Source organism: Muntiacus reevesi, chromosome 8 (assembly GCF_963930625.1).
Source record: "Muntiacus reevesi chromosome 8, mMunRee1.1, whole genome shotgun sequence".
Lineage (NCBI taxonomy): Eukaryota > Metazoa > Chordata > Mammalia > Artiodactyla > Cervidae > Muntiacus > Muntiacus reevesi.
Genome location: NC_089256.1, coordinates 23,731,072 through 23,754,561, shown reverse-complemented (window position 1 = coordinate 23,754,561; position 23,490 = coordinate 23,731,072). Strand labels below are relative to the sequence as shown.

General features: G+C 52.4%; 1 protein-coding gene across 4 annotated transcripts in view; it reads right to left on the bottom strand.

Moving 5' to 3' along the window:
* AGPAT3 (1-acylglycerol-3-phosphate O-acyltransferase 3) overlaps window positions 1-23,490 on the bottom strand; it is an 86,787-nt gene that overhangs the window by 21,047 nt on the left and 42,250 nt on the right. The window contains exon 3 of one of the 4 annotated variants that reach the window (XM_065943640.1): window positions 11,927-12,004. The exons of the other annotated variants lie outside the window; for them this stretch is intronic. The gene's annotated coding sequence lies outside the window, so the exon portion shown is untranslated. The remainder of the gene's footprint in view (window positions 1-11,926; window positions 12,005-23,490) is intronic. 4 annotated transcript variants of the gene reach the window in all.

The following is a 23,490-nucleotide window of genomic DNA, read 5'->3' as shown; positions in this document are numbered from 1 at the left end:
ACCATGTACACACCATGTATATACACACCACATACACAAACACCATGCACACAAATATCATGTACACACCACACACACACACCACACACACACACCAAATACACACACACCATCTACACACACACCACACAGATACTATGCACACAGCACACACACACACACACCTCACACACATACCATGCACACACCATATACACATACCACATACATACACGCTATGCACACACCCTCATATATACAAGAAAGAAAGAAAAGACTAGAAAAATGCATACAAATATCAATAGTGATTAGCTTCCCAGGTGGCACTAGTGGTAAGGAACCCGCCTGCCAACACAGGAGATGTAAGAGACATAGGTTCAATCCCTGGGTCAGCAACCCCTGGAGGAGGAAATGGCAACTCACTCCAGTTATTCTTGCCTGGAGAATTCCACGGACAGAGAAGCCTGGCAGGCTACAGTCCATGAGGTCACAAAGCGCTGGACATGGCTGAAACGGCTGAGCACAGCACAGCACGTTATCTCTAGGTAAAGGCATGACGGGTAATTTTTCTTCTCTTGTTTTAGCATCTTATTTAAAAAATCAAAACTACACATGAAATCACTATAAAAGATTCAACTAATGCCTTTTAACTCACAAGCTGCTGTGGCTTTTTTAGCTGAAAAGCTTTCGTTTTGGTCTAAGGTGGAAGGGGTGACCCCCCCAGGGACCCAGTCAGCTTCTCTCCTGCTTCCTGTCAACACCAGTTTGGTTTCTTGGTTTCAAATGTGAAGCCAGAAGCTCACATTTCATGGCTGCACTTGTTCTGTGAGCTGCCCTGAAATCCCCCTGTGGACAGAAACAGAGTTGGGCACATGACAGCCTGGCAGCCGCTGGCCGCCACTCCGGGTCCTCCAGAGAGGTGCCCACACTCCGGGTGAGGGTGGAGCAGGCTCAGGAGGCCTCCAGGGTGGGCCATGCCAGGCTCTCCAGGGCACAAGGGGCCCCACTGCTGTGTGGGAGACCCGGCCACATGACTCTAGAAGGTGCTCTCCGTCTGCCCTTGGGTCCCAAGTGGCTGCGGGGGGCGTGGGGGGGTGAAGTCTGCGGCCATGTGGCAGGACGTTAGGAAGACAAGGAAGGAGCTGAGGCCTGATGCCCCCTTCTCCATCAATGCCCCCTTCCCTGTCAACGCCCTGCCTCCCAGTCAATGCTTCCCCACCCCTGCCAGCACCTCTGGGCATTCAGGCACTGGATCAATCTTCCTTTTCTAAAGGTCCAAATAAAGAGGCTCACGTGGTATCCATCTGTGGGCCCAGCCCGGCTGCCGTCCAGCCTTTGATGGGAGCACCATCTCCAGTTTGTCCGCTCACCTGTGCACCTGTGGACGGCAGCAGGTGTGCAATCTCTGGCCCCACACTTCCCTACAAGCCTCTGTGTGGACACAGCCCTCCACTCAGGAATCCATTTAACACCTCCAGTCCCAGTCCAGCCCCTGAATCTCTGGTCAAGGATGTCCATCCACAGAGGCCCTATGAGCCACACCTTTCTCTTGGACTGGCTGCTGTAAGTGCGCACCCCCGCCTGGAATGGCTGCCCACCCCTGCCTGGGGCTCCTGGTTGCAGTTGACCATCCCCCACTGCGGCTGGCCACTGGCCTAGATTGTCAGTCTGTCCCCAGTGCCTGGATGTGGGCCAGAACCTGTTCTAAGGAGCATCCGCAATTGCAGTTCAGGACCCCCACCTACCCACCCGCCATGAGAGCACACAGTGGTCACAATCTGTTTAGGCATCCCTGCCTCTCGCCCACCACCTCTGGGCCACCCGGGCCTGAATGCTTTAATAACACATCAGTCACACATGCTAACTTAGGGGGCCCTTCGATGACAGTGGGCTTACCAGCCCCGCCCCCTGCAGAAAAAACCCTGCTGTCCATTCAGCTCACACCCTCCCCAGCTCCCCACAAGGCCTGCAGACTTGCAGGGGGGAAAGCATCAACTCAGCAGCCCCCAAGAGCACCAGCTTGTGCCTACCCCTTGAAAATATTTTCACAACGATATATATCACAAGACTTCCCTGGTGATCCGGTGGTTAAGACTTCACCTTCCAATGAAGGGGGTGCAGGTTCAATCCCTGATCAAGGAATTAAGATCCCACATGACTCACGGTTGAAAAACCAAAACATAAGCCAGAAACAATGTTGTAACAAATTCAATAAAGACTTTAAAAATGCTCCACATCAAAAATATCAAACAAAACAAAAAAAATCATGTATCACCAGACCAATTATAAGTTGATTTCTACATTTTTCAACCCAAGTTTAAATATGCAAGTGGTATAAATTCTGGTATATTGTGAAGTTTCACTTTTTAAATATACAGATTTGAACTTCTCTGGTGGTCCAGTGGTTAACAATCCTCCTGCCAGTGCAGGGGACTCAGGCTCGATCCCTGGTCCAGGAAGAGCCTACAAGGCACAGGGCAACTAAGCCCATAGGCCACAACTACTGAAGCCTGTGGGCCTAGAGCCTGTGCTCCACAACAAGAGAAGCCACCACAAAGAGAAGCCTGTGCATCGTAACTAGTGCGGAGGCCCTGCTCGCCACAACTAGAGAAAACCTACAACACAGCAACAAAGACCCAGCTCAGTCAAATGAATAAAGAAGTAAATACACTTAAAGGAAAGCCTAAATATATAGATCTTCCTTAACTTACAACAGGATTACATTTCAGTAAACCCACTATAAGTTGAAAATGTCATTAAGTTGAAATGTGTTTAATACATTGAACTTCCCAAACATCACTGCTGAGCCCCACCCACCTTAACTGTGCTTGGAATACTCACGTTCACCTATAGTGGGCAAAATCACCTATTTTATAATAGACACAAGGCCTATTTTATAACAAAGTGCTGAATATTTCTTGTGATTTACTGAATACTGTACTAAAAGTAAAAAATAGGATGGCCATCTGGGTCCAGCATGGGTTGTTCACCCTCATGATGGTGGGGCTGCTGACAGGGCTGTGGCCACCACTGTCCAGCATCAGAGAAAGGACTTGACTGCATGCCACCAGCCTCAGTTCAGTTCAGTTCAGTCGCTCAGTCATGTCCGATTCTTTGCGACCCCATGAATCGCAGCACGCCAGGCCTCCCTGTCCATCACAAACTCCCAGAGTTTACTCAAACTCATGCCCATCGAGTCAGTGATGCCATCCAGCCATCTCCTCCTCTGTCGTCCCCTTCTCCTCCTGCCCCCAATCCCTCCCAGCATCAGGGTGTTTTCCAATGAGACAACTCTTCGCATGAGGTGGCCAAAGTACTGGAGTTTCAGCTTTAGCATCAGTCCTTCCAATGAATGAACACCCAGATGGTGACTGCAGCCATGAAATTAAAAGACGCTTACTCCTTGGAAGGAAAGTTATAACCAACCTAGATAGCATATTAAAAAGCAGAGACATTACTTTACCAACAAAGGTCCATCTGGTCAAGGCTATGGGTTTTCCAGTGGTCATGTATGGATGTGAGAGTTGGACTGTAAAGAAAGCCAAGCACCGAAAAACGGATGCTTTTGAACTGTGGTGTTGGAGAAGACTCTTGAGAGTCCCTTGGACTGCAAGGAGATCCAACCAGTCCATCCTGAAGGAGATAAGTCCTGAGTGTTCATTGGAAGGATTGATGCTGAAGCTGAAACTCCCTAGGAGAAGGTTAAAATTCACAATTTAAGGTATGGTTTTCACCGAATGTGTATTGGAAAGTTCAAAAATCATGATCTGAATCACCATAAGTCAGGGACTTTTTTGTTTTAAGTGTAGACAGTGGGATCTAAATGCCACCATGACTTGATAGCCACCACCACCATCCTTTTTCAAAATACAAAAAAAGCAAGCTTTTCTTTAAAAGTCAAGAAATGCATTCCATTTTCTCCTTGATTTTGTATTTCCACTATACCTCCTCTACAGAAGCTTATTAGAATATAATTTATTATGATTGAAAGTCTTTTACCAATCACATTAACCTAACATTATATAACAAAAATACATATGAATATTTAAATTTAATTTTTACATTTCATGTTTATGGGCTAAATTTAAAATTTTCTTCTAGAATATTTGATGAAAATGCATTCTGAAACAGTTCAGCCTATGTCTTCTCAGAATCTGGGCATTTGACTGACCATAAAATACCATGATCATATCTGAGAAATTTAACCCCGACATAAGCATATTGTCTAATATCCCATCTGTAGTCCAGTTTCACCCACTGTCCCCAAACCACCTATACCTCTTCTTTCCATCCAGGCCCTGGTTGAGGGGCGGCGTGACATTCGACCACAGGTCCACCCTCGACCCCCTCCACCCCCCCGTTCTCTGACCTAACACCCTTGCCCACCCACTTGAGAGCCCAGGCCAGCTGTCCTGATGTCTACGGGACATCCCTCTACAGGATGTCTGGCTGTTCTCTTATGACCAATTCAGGTTCAGAGTGTCGTTGGGGGCTTCTGGCTGCACCCACTGGGGCAACTGCACCTTGTTCTGCTCCTGCCGCCACCTAGTAAAGGTAGGGCCACTAGGAGTCTGCAGGTGGAAGTACAGCTTGCTGGGCTGAGCCCACCATCTGACGGGAGATGCTGAGTTAATATCCATCTCCAACCGCCTCTGACCCCACAGTTTCAGTCAACGCCTCCTCCTGCCTAGCTCTCACGTCATGGACCAAACTTGTTCTGATCCAGAACCACCCCTCTGTAATGGATGCTGTAGGGACCATGCCTGCCTATGTGATGTGGTTTAGCCTAATGACACAAACGAGATGCTTCAAAACCACAGCAATGCACAGCTCTTTCACTGAGGCTGGTACATGCTTTTAGAAAACACACAGTATGTCCCGGAATAAAAGAATGCATGTAAGGTAGAGATCATGAGGCATAATAGGTATCCATTCATCCCCTACTGCCCCCAGAAAGAAAGAAAGTAAAGTTGCTCAGTTGTGTCTGACTCTTTTTGACCCTATAGACTGTAGCCTACCAGGCTCTCCATGCATGGGATTTTCCAGGGGAGTACTGGAGTGGGTTGCCATTTCCTCCTCCAGGGGATCTTCCTGACCAAGGTAACCACTATTATTTCATAAAGTTTTAAGATAAACTATAGTGGGAGGGAGGTTCAAGAGAGAGGGGACATATGTATACCTATGTATACATCATACACGTTGATGTATGGCAGAGACAAACACAACATTGTAAAGCAATTATCCTCCAATTAAAAATAAAATATACTGGCACCTTTTCATTAATTCTCAGATGCTGTTGCTGAGCTGGAGAAGAAACCTGAGCCTAAGTCCTTCACTGGATAAGGGTTTAGGTTGCTCCAGAAGCCTGGCACCTGCACAGCCCAGTCCTGAGGGGTGTGTCGTCCCGGACAAGCTTCTCAAGGCAGGAGAAGGGCTGCATTCACTCTCCTCAATGGGGAGACACAGGGTGGGACTGCCCCTCACTTCGGGAGAAGAGGCACAGAGCTGAGGTAGCCAGGTGGGGAGGGGGCGGGGCCAGGGGCTCGGCAGGGCTGCACTCACATGGTTCCCGGCAGGTGGATCCCAGAGAGACCCTGACCCCGGCCTCCCAGGAGACGCCGGAGTTCTGATACAGCAGGAAGGGCTGGGAGCCAAACCAGACACTCCTCCCAGCCCCTGCCCCGCCCCAGGCCCCTGGCACACAAGCAGGCCCCTCATGGTTCTGACACCACCCCTCCAGGGTTGTCCCGCTATTTCTGAGCCTGGGGTTCCTCAGGGCTCAGGGTGGTAAGGGTGAGAGTCAGAGCCAGGAGCACCGGGACCAGCTCACCTCCATGCCCAGAAGGGTCCGGCCCGCTGACCACTGCCAGTTCTGACCTTGGCACTCTGTTACAAGTGAACTACATCCCCTCACAAGGGTGTGTTGGGGTCCTAACCGCCCCCAAGCACCCTGGTGAGTGGCTGCGTTTGGAAATATGGTCTCAACAAAGGCAATCAAGTTAAGTGAGGTCACTAGGGTGGGCCCTAATCCAATCTGACCGGCATCCTTATAAGAAGGATGACCACGAGAGGACATGGGGGAGGCGGCCTCCACACGCAGTTTCTCCCTTCATGGTCTCCAACACCCTGGCCTTGGCCTTCCAGCCTCCAGGACGGGAGAGCTGACGATTGCCGTTTAAGCCCCCGGCCTGTGGTGTATGTCACGGCCCTCCAGCAGAGGAACACACCCGTAACAAACATTCAGGCCTCATACTCAGATCCTGCAATGCCCATGCTCTGCTGCCCAAGAGGCCCAGCCTCACCCTGCTCACATCCCCCGCACCGGCCTCAGGCACCACCAGATGCTCATCAGACTGGTATTGGTCCCTTTGTCTCTCTTCCTCACGAACTAACCAGTCAGACAGCGCGGCCTTTCAGATTTCCCTCCCAGGCACCTCCCCCCCACCACCATCTTTCCAACAAACCCTTCCCACAGAAACTGATGTTGAAGTCCAGGGCCTGCTCTCTCCCACACCACCCAGAGAGCTGCTCTGCTCCATGCAGGGAGGTGAATGCCTCTCCGCATGTGGATGACCACTTTTCTACTCACACACAGGGCCCACGCCAGCCCTCCAGCCTCTGCCAATGCAGTCTACTCAGGCAATTGGAAGAGCGGTGCCTGATAGGAAACTGCACCCCCAGCCTCAAACATCCGGTGCCGCCCCACAGGCAGGCGTCTGGCTCTGTGTGGGGGCAGGAACTGGCCACAGCACTGGGGGCACTACTTCAGCTGCCCTGCCGCCCCGTTCCTGATAACAACCCTGGACCAACTACCGCTCAGAGCTGCGGTCAAAGGCTGGCAGCCTCATCCTGCCCTGCTGGGGCAGTCTCTCCTGAGCAGGGCTGACCCTGAGCACAGTGGTCAGTAAAGGGAAAAGACATTAAGCACGCCAAAAGTGCCTCATTTTTGTGGTTCTAGATAGGAAGTCTGGATTACAGGATTAAAAAGAGCTGTTTAGTTATATGCAATCCAAATTCAAAGCCCACGATGAAAGGGAACTAAGGCTATTACCTTCCCTTCTTCCTTCTTTCTCTTCCTCTGTCCCATTCACTCACTTACCATCTACCCACTCACTCACCCATCTATCCATTATCCATCCATTCATTCATCCCTTCATCCATCCATCCACCCATCCATCCACCCACCCAGTCATCCACCCATCCACCTATCCATCTCTCCACCATCCATCCACCCACCCAGCCATTCATCCATCATCCATCTACCCACCCAGCCATCCACCCAGCCACCCACCCATCCATCCACGTATTCATCCATCTACCAATCCATCCACCTACCCACTCATCCACCCATCCATCCATCCACCCACCCACCCACCTATCCATCCATCCATCCATCCACCCACCCACGCATCCACCAATCCATCCACCTACCCACTCACCCACCCATCCATCCATCCACCCACCCACCTATCCATCCATCCATCCATCCACCCACCCATCTACCAATCCATCCACCTACCCACTCATCCACCCATCCATCCACCTACCCACCCACCCACTTATCCATCCATCCATCCATCCACCCACCCACCTATCCATCCATCCATCCATCCATCCACCCATCTACCAATCCATCCACCTACCCACTCATCCACCCATCCATCCATCCACCCACCCACCCACCCACTTATCCATCCATCCATCCATCCACCCACCCACCCACCCACCCATCTATCCATCCATCCATCCATCCATCCATCCACCCACCCATCTACCAATCCATCCACCCACCCACCCATCCACCAATCCATCCACCTACCCACTCATCCACCCATCCATCCATCCACCCACCCACCCACCCACCTATCCATCCATCCATCCACCCACTCATCCATCCACCCACCCATCTACCAATCCATCCACCTACCCACCCATCCACCAATCCATCCACCTACCCACTCATCCACCCATCCATCCATCCACCTACCCACCCATCTATCCATCCATCTATCCATCCACCCACCCATCTACCAATCCATCCACCCACCCACCCATACACCAATCCATCCACCTACCCACTCATCCACCCATCCATCCATCCACCCACCCACCCACCCACCTATCCATCCATCCATCCACCCACTCATCCATCCACCCACCCATCTACCAATCCATCCACCTACCCACTCATCCATCCACCCACCCATCCACCCATTCATCCATCAATCCATCCACTTACCCAGCTATCCACCTACCCACTCATCCATCCATCATCCATCCACCCATCCACCCACCCACTCACCCATCCATTCACCTATCCATTGGTCCTGCATTTGAGTGCCTATATGCACAGCAAGCAGAGCAGACCTGGTCTGCTATGAGGCTGCAGGACAGAAAGGCCGTGCTGGCTGACTGCATGGGGGGTGGGTTATGCTGGGGCAAGCCTTACATTTTTGTTTTGCATGTCAATAGTTCTGTTGTTTCCAGTCAGGAAATACTGAAGGAAAAAGTCTATGAACCAGACCGACTATTCGAAACAGGACAGTAGAGAGACATCATCTCAGGTATTTTTAAGTTATCTTAAGATAATTTAGGTGGCAAATTTGCCAACTAATTTTATATTAATTTGGCAAATAATCTCAATTATTTACTGTTCTGAACACAACCAAAATCAAGAATAAACCCCATTTCTTTCTTTGCAGCTGGCCAGGGTACCAGGGAGGCAGAACCCTCACTCACAACAGATGCCTTAGCTCCTGGATGGGCTCCTCCTCACTCTCGCTTTTAACAAAGCTCGGACACGCAGGACTGGGTGGTCTCCTGGCCCACAGCCAAGCCGAAGTGCCAGATGAGAAAAGGAAGGGCAGGGGGCACTGTGGGCAGGCATCCTGCTGACGGCAGCAAGAGGGCAGAGGCAAGCCCGTGACCTGAGACGGCACACCTCGGAGGGTGTCCGGTGCTGGGCCAGCTCGCAGACCCAGCGGACCCATGGTGACATCATGGATGAGAACATAATGTAGCAACTGTTGTCCACGGTGACCTCGCCCTGGCACCGGGGGCTATGTCACGGTCACCGTGGCACTGAAGGCAGGTGGGGATCAGAGAAGGCATTTTCAGAAGTCCAACAAAAATTTTAGATTAATCCTAGTTTTGAGATTTAATGGGGCTGGTTTCAGTTCTTGGGCAAATCCACTTACAGGGACCACCTTATGTTTCAATAAGGCTGAGAAATTCGACGTATTTCTTTGCCAATAATCGCCTGTTGCTGGTCCAACCCCCATCAGGATATGAAATCACCAAGACACCTAGGAACTGAAAAGGAGGAGTGAAACCAGCAGTGTCTGCAGGTGGAAGGTGTGTGCCGTGTAGACTCGAGAGAAACCACCGTAACCAAAGTGCCGCTGGAACCAATAAGTGTAACAGTCACAATGAAAGGAATAAAACCAATACAATGCCAGAAGTCAATGTGTGACTTAAGAGATTCAGGCCACTGGTCCCAGATGGTCATTTGGGACAATGGAGCAACCTAGGAAGCCATGCACGGAAGATGCAGCCCGACAGCTCCTCCCCCAAGGTCATCTGGGGCCCAGGCAGCCTGGCAGCTCCACCCCTGCAAGGTCATCTGGGGCCCAGGCAGCCTGGCAGCTCCTCCCCCCAAGGTCATCTGGGGCCCAGGCAGCCTGGCAGCTCCACCCCTGCAAGGTCATCTGGGGCCCAGGCAGCCCGACAGCTCCACCCCTGCAAGGTCATCTGGGGCCCAGGCAGCCTGGCAGCTCCACCCCTGCAAGGTCATCTGGGACCAAGGCAGCCTGGCAGCTCCTCCCCCCAAGGTCATCTGGGGCCCAGTGAGCATGGCAGCTCCTCCCCCCAAGGTCATCTGGGGCCCAGGCAGCCTGGCAGCTCCTCCCCTGCAAGGTCATCTGGAGCCCAGGCAGCCTGGCAGCTCCACCCACTGTGGTCATCCAGGGCCCAGGTAGCATGGCAGCTCCACCCAGTGGTCATCTAGGGCTCAGGGAGCCTGGCAGCTCCACCCACTGTGGTCATCTGTGGCCCAGGCTGTTGGGAGCTCTGCCATCTTCAATGCATGTCTCTCTGGGCTGCTCTGTGGTTCCTCTCTAGCAGAAAGGAATAAAATTGGAATTCCAGTACCAGGGATTCCCTCTAAAGCAAGACGGGTGGCAACAAGTGCTCAGTGACCAGAAAGACACAGAGCCCTGTTGTATGTCCAGGCTGCCAGAGAGCACAGCCCAGCGGGCACGCCTCCAGGTGAACACACGAAAGATAGAAGACACAGTGGAGAAGGCCCTGGGTACCTTTGTCATGAAAAAAGATGAAAAAAAAAAAAAAAGATGAAAATACCTACTCGCAAACTTCAGAAGAAATCAACAGAGCTCATACCAGTAAATCTTAGGACCAGAAGGAGACGAAAGCAAAACTAAGCAAATGGGAAGACGCGTGCTGTAGGGGTGACAGTGCCCCCTGTGCTCACACCCCAGTAAACCAGCACTGCTTCCCCATCAAGATGTGGGGGTCTGCTCCCCGGCCCCTGGAGCCTGGGCTGGCTGCAAAGCTCACCCCTAAACAGAATGGGGTGACACCCCAGGGCTCCTGAGCCTGGGCCTTCAGAGGCCCTGCAGCTTCCCCTGCACCCTCCAGGCACCAGGGGAAGAGACTTCATCTAGCCAGCTGGAAGGTGGGCCCACAGGGAGCAAAGATGGACCCATGGCCCCAGGCAGGCTGCCAGCTGACTGCAGCCATATGAGACCCCAGGTGAGACCAGCAGAAAACCGCCCTGCTGAGCATACCCCAAAGCGCTGGCCCACAGAATTGTGAGATAAGAAAATGGTGGTTGTTTTCAATCATGACCTTTTGGGGTGGCTTGTTAGATAGTAACACATAAATACATGTGTAAGCCATGCTTTCTAAGTTAATTTAATAGATGTAGTCGAACCCTAAATAAAATACCAAGAGGTCCTCTGTCCCTCACCCCTGGAACTGGAAATGCTGACTCTATGGCCCACATGGGAAAAGAAACAGGAAAGAAAACCAAACAACCATGAAAAAGAACCTGGAACAGTCGCAAGATACCATCACATATGACGAAGCCTCTGCTGTTAAGGGTGTGTTCCTGGCCTGTGACGAGACATGCAGGCCAATGACACAGACCAACAGTCTGTGGTGGACAGTCGGCTGACAAGGAGGGGGCCTCCTGGAGTCCCTAGGCAGCTGGACCAGGTGACCCTGCAGTTGCCAGGGAGAGACCAGACAGCCGAGTGTCCTGAGTGTTGCTATGACTAAGCAGATGACACAGGACATGTCTCACATGACGCCTCACATGGCAGACTTTCCTTTGCACTTGCCTTTAGGCAAACTTGTATTTCTACTGCGTGCACAATAAAGAGGATGCAAAGTTAACCTAAAACCATCACTGGGCTCATGAGACTCTTGGAATTCTGTATCTCTCAACCAAAAGGGTAAGAAAAGTACCATGAAAGGATATACTGCATGGCTCCTTCAGGGCTCCGTAACAATCCTCCCCCATCCGGGAGAGCTCCGCTGTGGCAGCAGTGCCCATCCTTGGGTCCAGGAGGGGACCCCCAGCCCCAGATCTAAGCCCTAAAGGTAACCTCACCCCCAGTTCGAGCGACTGCTCCAGGGATGGGCATGAGGCTATCTCAGGAGCATGAAGGGATCCATGTGAGAAGGAAGGACCTATGCTGTGGGCAGTGGTTTTTGTGAGCAGCTGAGACTCTGCCAGCAGCCACCATTCCAAGAGGCAGAGGGGACACGAGTCACAAGCATTTCAGTGGGCATTCCTGTTTCCTGTGACCCAAACCCCTGAGGATGCACCCTCACCACGTCCGTTCCTGCTATGCACGCAGGTCTGGCGTACAACACACGGCGCTCCAGCAAGGCTGACTAAGGGACGCCTGTGTTTATTACGTACATGTGTGATGTGTGGCAGCATGACTCCTGAAGCTTGCACCACTCGCATGTCATTACAAGCCGCCTCAGGGAAAGCTTCCTGAAAGAATAACGTTACAGGACAGCCGATGAAGCCCTTCACCAGGCAGTCTCATCGGAGACTTTCCACACCCTGTCACTGGTGAGGGGCTGTGCAGGCTGGAGGGCGAGGGCTTGGGATGGGGAACAAGGGAACTGTCATGTTTGCAGCCCCTGTGGGAGATGTCTGGGGCACCACTGCAGCCGGTGAAGGCTGGACAGACAACTCTGGCTGCCCAGGATGGAGGCAGGTGCCCTGCACAGCCAGCATCCCTCCTGACCACAGGCTGGAGGAGCTACATGGATTAAAGGGTCCCTGTGCCCCTGGGCCACCAGTGAAGGAGGCCAGAAGCTCCCACCAGGCCCTAGAAGAAGGGCCTGCAAACTGCACCCCAAGGACAAGGCGGGGGGTGGGGGGAAGTGCTGTCATGTCCCCAGGGGGCTTCCACTGTGAAAACAGTGCCCCCAGGCAGGAAGCGGGGTGGCTGGCCAAGGAGAGGGGAGGGGCTGGGACAGATACCCAGGGACAGAGGCCTGAGAGGGCCCCCTGGGCCCCCCTACACCCCGCCTACCACACTCTTTGAGCTCCAGAATTGATCGTCTTTCCTAGGGTGTCCTGATGGTCTTACTGGTCTGGGCAGTGGTGACTTTTGGGGCAGGAGGTGGGAGGGAGGTGAAGGGCTCCCAGTTTGATGACTGCACAATAGGCCTGTGACAAACCTCTGGGCCTGAGGACACTGCAGGCATCCCGCGCACCAAGGCAGCTGCCCACCTGCATGCACACACACACACACACACACACACACACACGTGCGTGCGCACGCGCATGTGCACACACGCACATGCACACATGCACACGCACACACAAAACAGGCGAGGCCACCTTGGATGTCACTTTGTGACAATGATTTGCCCTTTATAGTGATGACATTTTACTCTTAGAGAAACAGGTGTTTGCTTTATAATTATTGTGACCCCATGCACTATACAGTCCATGGAATTCTCCAGGCCAGAATACTGGAGTGAATAGCCTTTCCCTTCTTCAGGGGATCTTCCCAACCCAGGGATCAAACCCAGGTCTCCCGTATTGCAGGTGGATTCTTTAGCAGCTGAGCCACAAAGGAAGCCCATTATTCAATGAATTGTTTGTTAAGTCACTTTTCTACATGGACAATATATTTCGTAATTTAAAAAGTTATATGGAGTCTTGGTGTTCCCTTAGGAATGCAGAGAGCTCATCACTCCCACCCTGCCACAAAATAACGCCAGACAAACTGCAAATTCTTGACTTTTCTTGACCCCATCAGAAATGTGAGGTTATAGGACAATCAATTAACAAAACACGTGGAGCAAGGTGGGTGCCTGCCAGGGGCAGGACTGAGACCCAGCCCCCAGAGCAGACATGGGAGGAGTTGGTCAGCAAAGGCTGCTCAGCTGGGAAGTGTGGGAAGGTCTCCCCTCCTGCAGACTTTTTCTCCATGACCCCCAGGGAACACCATGCAGCAAGCCTGGGAAAGCTTCTCCTATACACTCTAGAGTCTGCAGGTCATTAACAAGAGATTTTTTAGTAAGCAGAACACAAACCTCAAAGGATGAACAAGGTCATTTACAAAGATATAAAATCCTGTCACACTTCCCATTAAAGACACATCATGACTCCAACAAGGGGTAAACTCAAGGGTTTCAAATGTCCATCTGGGCCTCTGTCCAGGGCGGTGGAAGAGCCCACTCCCGGGTTCCCGGGCAGCCCAGATCCAGGGTGGCCTTTGGAAAAGGCCAGACTCACCCCAAGTCAGGGGAGGAGGGCCACCTGTCACTCAGCAGCTGCCTCTTACTTGAGTTTCCTGCCTGAACACCAGCTCAGAGCATCTCAGATACACACAAGCTTCGAAGGACATAATCAGAGAAACGTTAGGTGGAAAGTGAAACAAAGACTGCCACGAACACTGCATACCTACTCCCTGTGGGGGCTGGCGCCCTGAGGTGCCTCCTGGTCTGGGGCAGAGCCAAGGTGCCACCCTGGGACGTTAGGACCCCAGAGGGCAAGCCGTACACTGCTCCTCTCTTTCCTACCAGTAGCCCAACTGGAAGATGGTAAGAGAGGTGTGGGTGGGGGTGGACACGCTGCCCTCAAGGCCGTGGCACACTCCCCACCCCCAGGGCAGCTCCGTCCCACTGCATCACTGGGGTTGGGGTCTCAAGGACAGCAGCCCCACTGGGAAGATCCGCTGATGAGTGGCTGTCCAGGGGAGGGCTAGGGGCGCTGGATGCTGGGGAGACCTCTCCTGTGTGTGCGTGTTGGGGGGGCAGGTGCTGAGAACCAATGGCCCTCCCCTCCTTGCTGCACCCCTACAATGAGCTTCTCACCCTGAAGTCAGCTTTTCCAGTAAGATGTGAAATGCTTATGGAGTCTGATGAGATTTTATTGGGGGGGGGGTCCCACCTCTGCTGGCTGTGTCTTCCTCGTTTTCCTCAAATCCACCTAGGTTTACACCACACCCCTTTGGTCTCCAGTTTACCCCTAAGGATGCCTCTCTGTAGCCTGCAAGATCAACAGCAGTGTCCAAGGATGGGTCCACGGCACTGGTGCCCATGACAGGCGCATCCTTGGGGGGAAAGAGACTCCGAGACTTTGGACAAGATGCCATCAGAGGCTTTCTGGGCGCTCCAGAAAGAGCAGGGCTGTGTCTGAGGAACAGGCCTTGCTTTCTGTTCTTTTGGAGGAACCAAGCTCTTTCTGTGATCCCTTTCAGATCACCCTGCTTAGGGAGGACAGGTCAGGGGTTGCGGGAGGCGCTGCCTCCAGGGCAGACCTTGTTCCACAACATCCTTCCCTAAACGTCAGGGGAAACCAGAGATAGCAGCCTGACCGCCCCGTCCCCACCCAGCACCCAGCACTCAATGGAAATGGCACAGGAACTGACAACAAATCCAGTAGGTGAAGGTACCAGCCCCACCTGGTACCAGAGAGACTGGTGGGCAGTACAGATCTGTCCAGCAGTGACACAGTTAACACTGATGCCTGAACAAAAGGGCATGTGATGACCTCTCTAGCTCTTTCTAGCGCTGGACTTTTCTCCTTTTTTAATAGATGCTTACGAAGCACCTGCTGTGGATGGTCACTGCTTCTGTATCCTAAGAGACGATGTCACAGACCACCTACGTTCAGGACACGATGCTCTACTTGACACAAAAACCAAGTATCAAAACAGAAAAATGAACTGAGTGGAAGAAAAGAAAATTAAATTCATGAAATGGCAAAGATTCACTAAGGATTAATTTAATCTATTAAGTGATCTCTATTGCCGTGGCAATGATTTTGCAACATTTAATATTCAAATTGCTTACGAAGTTTCAGCCTCTTCTGGTCAGCATAGGAACTCCAAGCCCTCTACATTTGGCATTGCCGATGGAAAGTCCTGATGGGGTTGGAACGCTCCCCACCTCTTATGAATGGCCCCACACTCTGTCCTGTTCCCTTTGGGAAAAGAACCAGGAATGATTATCCTCTCTGAGTTGCTCTTTCTTCTTTCCTGCATGACTCTCTCACTCCTAGTCTACGGATTTTTCTAAATTGTAACATATAGACCAATGATGGGTCTATTGACTAAACCGAGAAATAATAATACGTTCGTACTACAGACACTTTATTTTCATATTAAACATGCTGAAATGGTCACCTCACTGCCAGTAGCATTCTCTTCCAGAGTGCTTTCAGGTTGAAACCTTTATTTAGGTCAATAACAATGGAACACAACAGGCTTTTCCTCTAGGATTTGAAGCTTAAGCACAATCCAAAATGTGGTCACTACAAATTTCACAGAATTTGAACCCTGGGACCAAGAACAGCAAAATTTAATTCCATGATTCTCCTCTTATTGTCCCCTGGACCATTTACTCCCCCTCACCCCCTGCACTCACACAGAAAAGGCTGAAGAAAGTCACACTATTTGCAAGAACTTGTTAACTCAAGTTATTTTTAACCTCCTTATTGCTTTCCTTAATCTCTGCCTACACTTCTGTAAACAGCCCCTTTACTAATCCTGGCTTCACACATTTGTTTTCTAGTGGTATGCTGACTCGTACAAAGAATGAAGACAAAGATTATGATAACCTCATGATAGGCAAGGTTTCAGAAAACTTAACTTCCACTCATCCTTTGTGAAAAGATTACTTGAGGATGTAGTCCAGCAAAACAAGAAGGAACCTAATGAAGATTCCTTTTTTTAAGAAAAAGGAAAAACAGACCAGTTATGCAGTGAAAAGAATTGCCAGGATAACACCTTTATAGATGGCCTGGAAAGAAATTGGTCAAAATTAACAGAGAACATCTTTCAAGAAGAAAATAGAACTTGTTCAACAAAGAATATAATTAAGGAGCTGGAAGTTTTGAGTATTGAAGAAGGAATGCTTCTTTTCTCAAAAAAAAAAAAAATACAATTAAGATTTTCAAGTAATAAAAAATGCTGTGCAAGGTAACTGTGATCCAAACGTAAATCAAATTAACACGGGCACGATTTCCCACAATTGCTTCACAAGGTACCTAAAACTTCCTTCTCCAAGCAGCAAAGACTTAATGGCTTAGATTTCTAGTTTCTCCTTTGTGGCACTTACAGGAACAAAAAACTTTTTTAAATTTTACTGTGAATTCTATTTCTGGACCTTTAATATTTATAATCAACTTATAAAAGAAACATGGAGAATTTAATTGCAATTATACCACAGAATATGAACACCCTAAACCCAAATTTTTTACATAATGGAGGTCAAGAGATTTCTAAGTTGATCCAACAAAAAGTGGTAAGTTGAGAATATTAAGGTTTTAAGGCAACAGTAAAATAACTAAAAATAACAGTGTAACTAACAAAACTTAGTGACAGCAATGGACAGAAGACAGGAGGTGTGTAAGCTGACTAAATCCCTCGTCACTCGCTGCGAGGACTGGACAGGTCCCGCTGCTAAGAGTGGGGCGTGATCTGTCTTACACATTGAGAACCAGAAATCTCAAACAGTGCCTGGGACACTGTGGGTGGGTACTCAGAGGAAATCTGCCGGAGAACTGAATGAAATTTAAGTGAAGAAACAGAGGCACATGCAAACTCTGGAACGAGCCCCAGGATTCAGTCTTGGGGTTCCTCCTCCGAGCAGCAGAGCTACCAGGAGGCAGCTGGAGAACCACCTGTCTTTTCAGTCATTTCTGCTGCTTGATTTCTTTTAAACCAGTGTACGTTGCTATTCCTACCATCATAAAAAAGTAAAGAAATCTCAGTGCACAAATTAACATTGACTATTGGGGTCAAAAAGAGTCGGATACGACTGAATGACTGAACAATAATGAAATGATAACATCTTTAAAGATGAATAACAGATCCTCTTGGCACTTTGTCAGGCACAAAGGACCTGAAGAAAGTTTCAATCCCACCAGTGTCTCAGTGTCCCCCCTCAGCGCCCAGGACCCCACACTCCTGCAGAGGTTTTTCCACCAAAAAGGAGGAGCCTGTGCTGGTGGCCAGTGTGCTGGGCCCGGGGCTCCTGACACTGGACTCTTGCCCCCCGTCTCCCCTGCCCGTGGCCTCGGCACATGACGTGGTCATTTTGAATGTCAGTTTCTGGTCTGAAGATGAGAATAAGGCAACCTTTAGCCCAGTAGCATATGGTGGCTCTGAGGGTTGAGAAGGGTCCCTCTCATGCTTATAAATAGCTGAGATCTAAAAGATCCTTTGTAAGGCAAGTTTTAAAGTGTATTCAGGTTCCCAGGTGAGCAAACAAAGGTGCTATTTTCCCTACAAACAGCAGATATTTGAATCATTTTGAGCATTTGTAAAACCACATACTTCAACTGCTAATCCCAAGAAATAGCTTGTACAACAGGGTCTCACTGTCACATTACTTTGGGAAAGTCTGTGTGCCCCACTTTTTCTGGAAGGTAACTGATATGCGCTCTGAGACTGGGCAGGGAAGAACAGGAAGTAACTGGTCTGTCTAGTTAGTGTCCCAAACTGTGAGCTCATGAGACCTTTTAGAGCCTCTTGCTTGCAAGTTTAACTAATTCAGACTCACTTTCCCTCCTCACTCTACATTTGTTGTTCTTGTTCAGTGGCTAAGTCGTGTCTCTTCGCAACCCCATGGACTGCAGCACACCAGGCTCCTCTGACCTCTACCATCTCCCAGAGTTTGCTCAGATTCATGTCCATTGAGCTGGTGATGCCATCCAACCATTCCATCCTCTGCTGCCCCCTTCTTTTGCTTTCAATCTTTTCTAGTAGCAGGGTCTTTTCACTCTATATTAGTGGGGTTTTAATTATTATGTACACATTTCATTTCAAAGAGTATGGTTGAAATCTGATTATTTGACATGGTTATAAATCACCAACATGAAAAACAATTTCTGTTATAAGTTCAAACAAGGTTTTTGGTGCTAGAGTTTTTCCTCCCTGAAACACCCCAAAACCCCAGAGCGATAACCACACTTCAGTTAAGACGACAAGGAGGGAAACTTACCACCAAGCCAGGCTTGGGAGGCTTCCAACCACACCTGTCCAGACAGGACCAGTGGGATTGTGGGGCTGAGCACAAAAAGTAAGATTTCCGCCAGGGCAACCACTGTGAGTCCGCATATGCTATACACAAGATGCTAAAATGTCTTTCTCCTCTCAGGGTATTTCTCAGTGGCAGGAACTTTTTTCTTTAAAAATGAGGAAAATTCCTGAGCTGATGGCTCAAACAGCTTTCGCAGTAAGGTCAGGAACTCACGAAATATTTTCAATACGAGAGAAGGGCAACACAGCCTTCCTATTTTCCTCTGAAGACAAGGTTGCTCCCGCCTCTGCCTCCACCAGAGCCTCCCTGTTCCCGTGGCGTCCCCTGCATGACCCGCTCCTGGGTGGTGGGACACTGTCTAAATGGATTCATTGGGCCCACCCAGCATTTTCTTATGCATTGTAGTGGGGTCCTGGGGATCCGTCACCTGGGTCTGAAGCAAGGCTTCCTGAGAAAAGCAGGCTCCATCCTGGCCACAGAGCCCAGATGTGGTGACTGTCCCCCACCTCACTCCCCAGTCAGAGGTTCCATGTGGCATTTCCCATGACCGTACTGCACTACCAGACTCCCCTCATAAAGGGGCCCCCTCATGGGGTGGGGGTCCCTCTCCCCCAGACCATGCTGGCCACATCCAGCGCCCTTGTCAGTGATAGGTTCACACCCGGCTCGAGTCAGAGCCTGCTACGAGCAGAATCCCAGCCCACGGAGAGGATGAGACGAAGCAAGGCCCCTGTCCTGGGTGCTGGGATGCGGCAGGGCCTGCTGAGACTGCACCACCACGGTCCTGCCAGGGGAAGGGCCTCCCGCTGGACCCCCTGTGCTGTCCCCGGGAGGGGTCCAACACGAGCATGGAGGCTGCCACCCTGCCCTTGGAGAGCACACCTACCATGAAGATGCAGTGCCCTCGCAGTGAGCGGGACCCCCCAACACCCTCTGACAGGGAGCTGAGCTGTGGCTGTCTGAGCAGTGAGCTGTGGGCCCCAGTCCCCCGTCTGCAGGGGGCCTGAGCCAGGGCCTGCCTGGAGCAGGACACAGGGTCACTGGGGAGAACTGCCGAGGAAAAGGCGGTGCTCACGTCCAGTGCTGACCAGGGAGGACAGTTCCGTAGACTCGGAGAAGGAAAACCTTGCCATCTCCCACAGTTCTGAGCCTCAAGGACTCGTTGGGAGCTGCTGGCCTATCTGGTCGGATCATGGCTGCTTCAGGAATGTTCCTGGAACAGTGTCTCTGCCTGTTTATGGATCAAGTGACCTTTTGGTGGCTGGGAGAAGCACCAGAGGAGGGCAGGTGGGAGGACAAACCAGACTAGAAGGCAGCCAGCTCCTCCCCTGCCTATGCAGCCTCTGACCGGGGTGGCCACCAACCACCACCCCCAGCCCAGTCCCATGCCCAGCAGGCCGGCGGTCTCGGGACCCGCACTGGCTGCCCCGTCCCTACCTGGACTCACCACTGACCGCCACAGGGTGACAGACACACCCACCCCCACCCCGGGGCACGTGGACGGCCCACGCAGAGGCTCCCTGGGCAGTGGTATGGCACACCTGTGCGTGGTTCTTCACCCTCGAGTGTCCCGGAGTCTGTGATAAAGGAAGTGGCCGCTGCTCCTACGGGGCCACTCCAGACCAGCAACTGCTGCTACTCACCCTCAGAGAGGCCAGAAACCCATTTAATAAGGGACACAAGTCTAATGAGGAATTAGGGCTAATTCCTCCCCGCACTAATGTGTTTATCTTTTGGTTCCGTGTAATCCTCACCGTAAACAGCACCAGTCCTGTCTGCAGAAGCTCTGAGTGCAAACGCCTCCATGCACGAACTCACCCTAAGTTTGGGAGGGGAGGGCGGTGGCCTGGACGGCTGGGGTCAGGCCTACCTGGCCCCAGGCCCGGCCCCTTCTCCTCAGAAACAGAAGCAGCACTAATCGAATCTACAGGAAAGAGACCTTCCAGACCAGGAAACCCAATTCCAAACCAGACTAAGGGTGTTCTGAGGAAACCAACCGGGATGGAACCTTCAGAGGGGCAACGTCTCTCCATGGGGTGTTACCCCATTCTCAGATCTAGCACGTAAATAGCTCTGGATCTGGGGTCTGGCCTTGTGCACGGCCACCCTGACAGCTCCCACCACCAGGCGAGTGCTGTCTTGTGTGGGTCGCTCCCGCCCCGAGGTGCCATTACCATCAGCCCTGTGCACTATGAGGCCGTCGCCCACAGGGACAGGACATCAGCGTGTCCCGTCTCTACAGACGGAAACAGGGCTCGGAGCTCCCAGGCCCCAGCCTTGTGAGGGGCCAGACTGGAAGGGGGCACCCAGACCCTCCCTGTGTTCACTGTAAGAACTGGTGGGCACACCCGTTGCAGCTGTGCCCAGGGTGCAGGTGACCTGCCACAAACCAGCTCAACATTTACGGCTGCAACAAGTGGCGTCCCTTTGATGGAAACCACGGTTGTCCCACTTAATTTACAGACCATGTGTGCAGAGCTCCCACCTCAGGGAGACCACCTTTGCCGACTTGCTTCCTTTTGTCTGCTGCGAGGGACCGCTGGTCAGCGTCGAGAACACAGCGTGGAGAGCCGCAGCAAAAGCACAAGTAAGTGTGGCCCCCCGTTCCCCACCCTGAGAGCCCGGCCCAGGCACCAGCCACGCTCACCAGTAGAAGTAGTAGGCCAGAGCCACGGCCAGCAGGGTGGTGCAGACGCCCCAGAACAGGCAGGCCGAGTAGCTGGCCAGCATCTTCAGGTCCTTCTTGAGTTGGTGAGAGGAGCCTGGCGGCCGGGGTGGGTCAGCCTCTGACCCAAGGATAACTGGAGGGATCACGGCCAGGACCGCTCTGTTGGGGTCTGTCGGGCTGCGGCCACTGGGACCATCTGCCCAGTAAAGAGGGCACACGGCTTCTGGGTCCCACTGCCCACAACAGCCTGCAGGTCTCAGGGGCCAACTCAGAGACAAACTTGGGCCTCTCCTCGGCCACCGCAGGAGCTTTGTGGGTGCCCACTAATCCAGTAAGCGGCTTGCAACCTGGAGCTGCGGTAAGCAGGTGGTGTCACGGGGCTCGGCCAGGAGACAGGTCAGTGAGCCCCATCCAGCCCCCCACCTGGACTGTGGATGGAGGACACACGCAGAAACCCCAATGGCACAACAGCCCCAACCCCACTCAGCCTGGGGCGGGTTGTGCGGTGAGCTAGCCGGTCGGGCTTGGCCCTCGGGCTGACGTCCTCTGTGTGGGGCCGAGTCCTGAACACCAGGCAGGGCCCAGAGACCACACGCGCTGCCCAGTGTCAAGCGTGGGTACTGGGTGGGCGTGGCTGCTCCAGCACTGCTGTGGGCACGGGTCCTTGTAAAGAACCATGGGGGAAGATGCCCCACTTATCCTTGGGGGGGATGCAGAATGAACCTGACCCCTGAACAAGCAAATGTGGGGGCCTGTCTTCTGACGCTGATGCCTCCCCAGCCTGAGACATCTGAACCTGCTGTGAGCGGCCAAGGTGAGATGGGGTGACCCAGGGACAGAGGCGGCCCTGCAACACAGGGCCTGCACAGACACAGGCGCATGAGGTGCGGAAGAGGGGTTTCCAGAGGGCTCTTCACGCTGTGTTGGGATGGAAGGACAGTCATCGCTTTCCACATCTTTGTGGTACTCAGCATAAAAGACCGTCTCCTGAACCGGCCGTTGTTCCAGCCACTCTGGCCGCCTGCCTGGCCCCCTCACAGCCCTGTGTCCTGCTTGGTAAACACACAGCTAGAGAAGCCTGATCAGTCCGAGCTCCACCGTGAGGCCTCAGGGTGTGGACGGCCCCATGTGAACCGAGGCGGCTGTCCTGGGCCTCTGGACAGGCTACTGTAGGGCTCCTTCTAGACGCATCGCTCTGCCAGTCTAGCCTCTCCAGGCCCAAGGAGCTTCAGGGGAGAAAGCGGTCATCACTTGTCCGCTGAGTGCACAGGCGGGACTGCAAGCACCGCCCAGCACCATCCCACTGGCTAAGGCTTTCCAGCCCTTAATCCCCAAGGCAGAGGAACTGCTGACCTGGGAGGCTGGCTCCTCGGGAGACACTCAGAGACCCAGCAGAGGACACAGTATCTGCCCTCTTGATGAAGAACGACCCAGCCCCTCCCCCAGAGCGGTGCACTGACCTATGGCCACAGAGCAAGCCCCCAGCGTCTGGCAGGGCCCCCGGTGCATCTGCTCGTGTGATTGTGACCCGTCACTGAGCTGAGGCCTCCCTCAGGCCTCCAGGAAGGGCACAGGCAGCCCTGCCTTGACCCTTGATCAGCAGCACCTGGATTTGACCTTTGCCCTAAAGCCTGTTCTCATTTAAATAGCTATTTGTGAGGACCTTTTGAGCCTCAATTGGTTCTGCCCTGCTCCAGAAAGGCTCCCTAGGCCTCTCCATGTGCAGCCAGAACTAACCACACATCTGAAGCACAAATCAGGCCATGGCCCCCCAGATCACCACTGCCAGCATCCCAATGTGCCCCTTCGATTCCAGGCCTTGGAGATACTCCCAAGTCCTGTCCTGTCCCCAGCCTCCTGCTGCAGTCACAGGGCTGGAGCCAAGCTCGGAGGGTGGGTGGAGGGTGGTGTCCCTGAACACCCGGGGTCTGGCAGCGGCCCCTGAGGATGGCTACATGGCCCGCGAGGCAGAAGGTGAGACAGAGCCCTCGCGAGAGTTAGGCCCCTTCCCCGGCATCCACAAGCCCACAAGCTCCCACCCTGGAAACTAGGAGCCAGGTGTCAAGTGGAAAGTGGACAAGCGGAGACATGCAGTGGCGAGGGGCGGGAGGGTCATGTTAAGTGCTGGGCCCTGTACAGGCATTACTTACTGAAGGACCAGCATGCTGCTGCTGACTCCACTGTCCCAGGGCTCCACGTTACTGGCAGAGCCAGGACTGGAAATCAGTTTGGCTAACGTGGCCTCTGAGCCAGTCGCTGCCCCCAGCTGCTGGCTGTACTCCAGATGCCCAGGGAGGAGC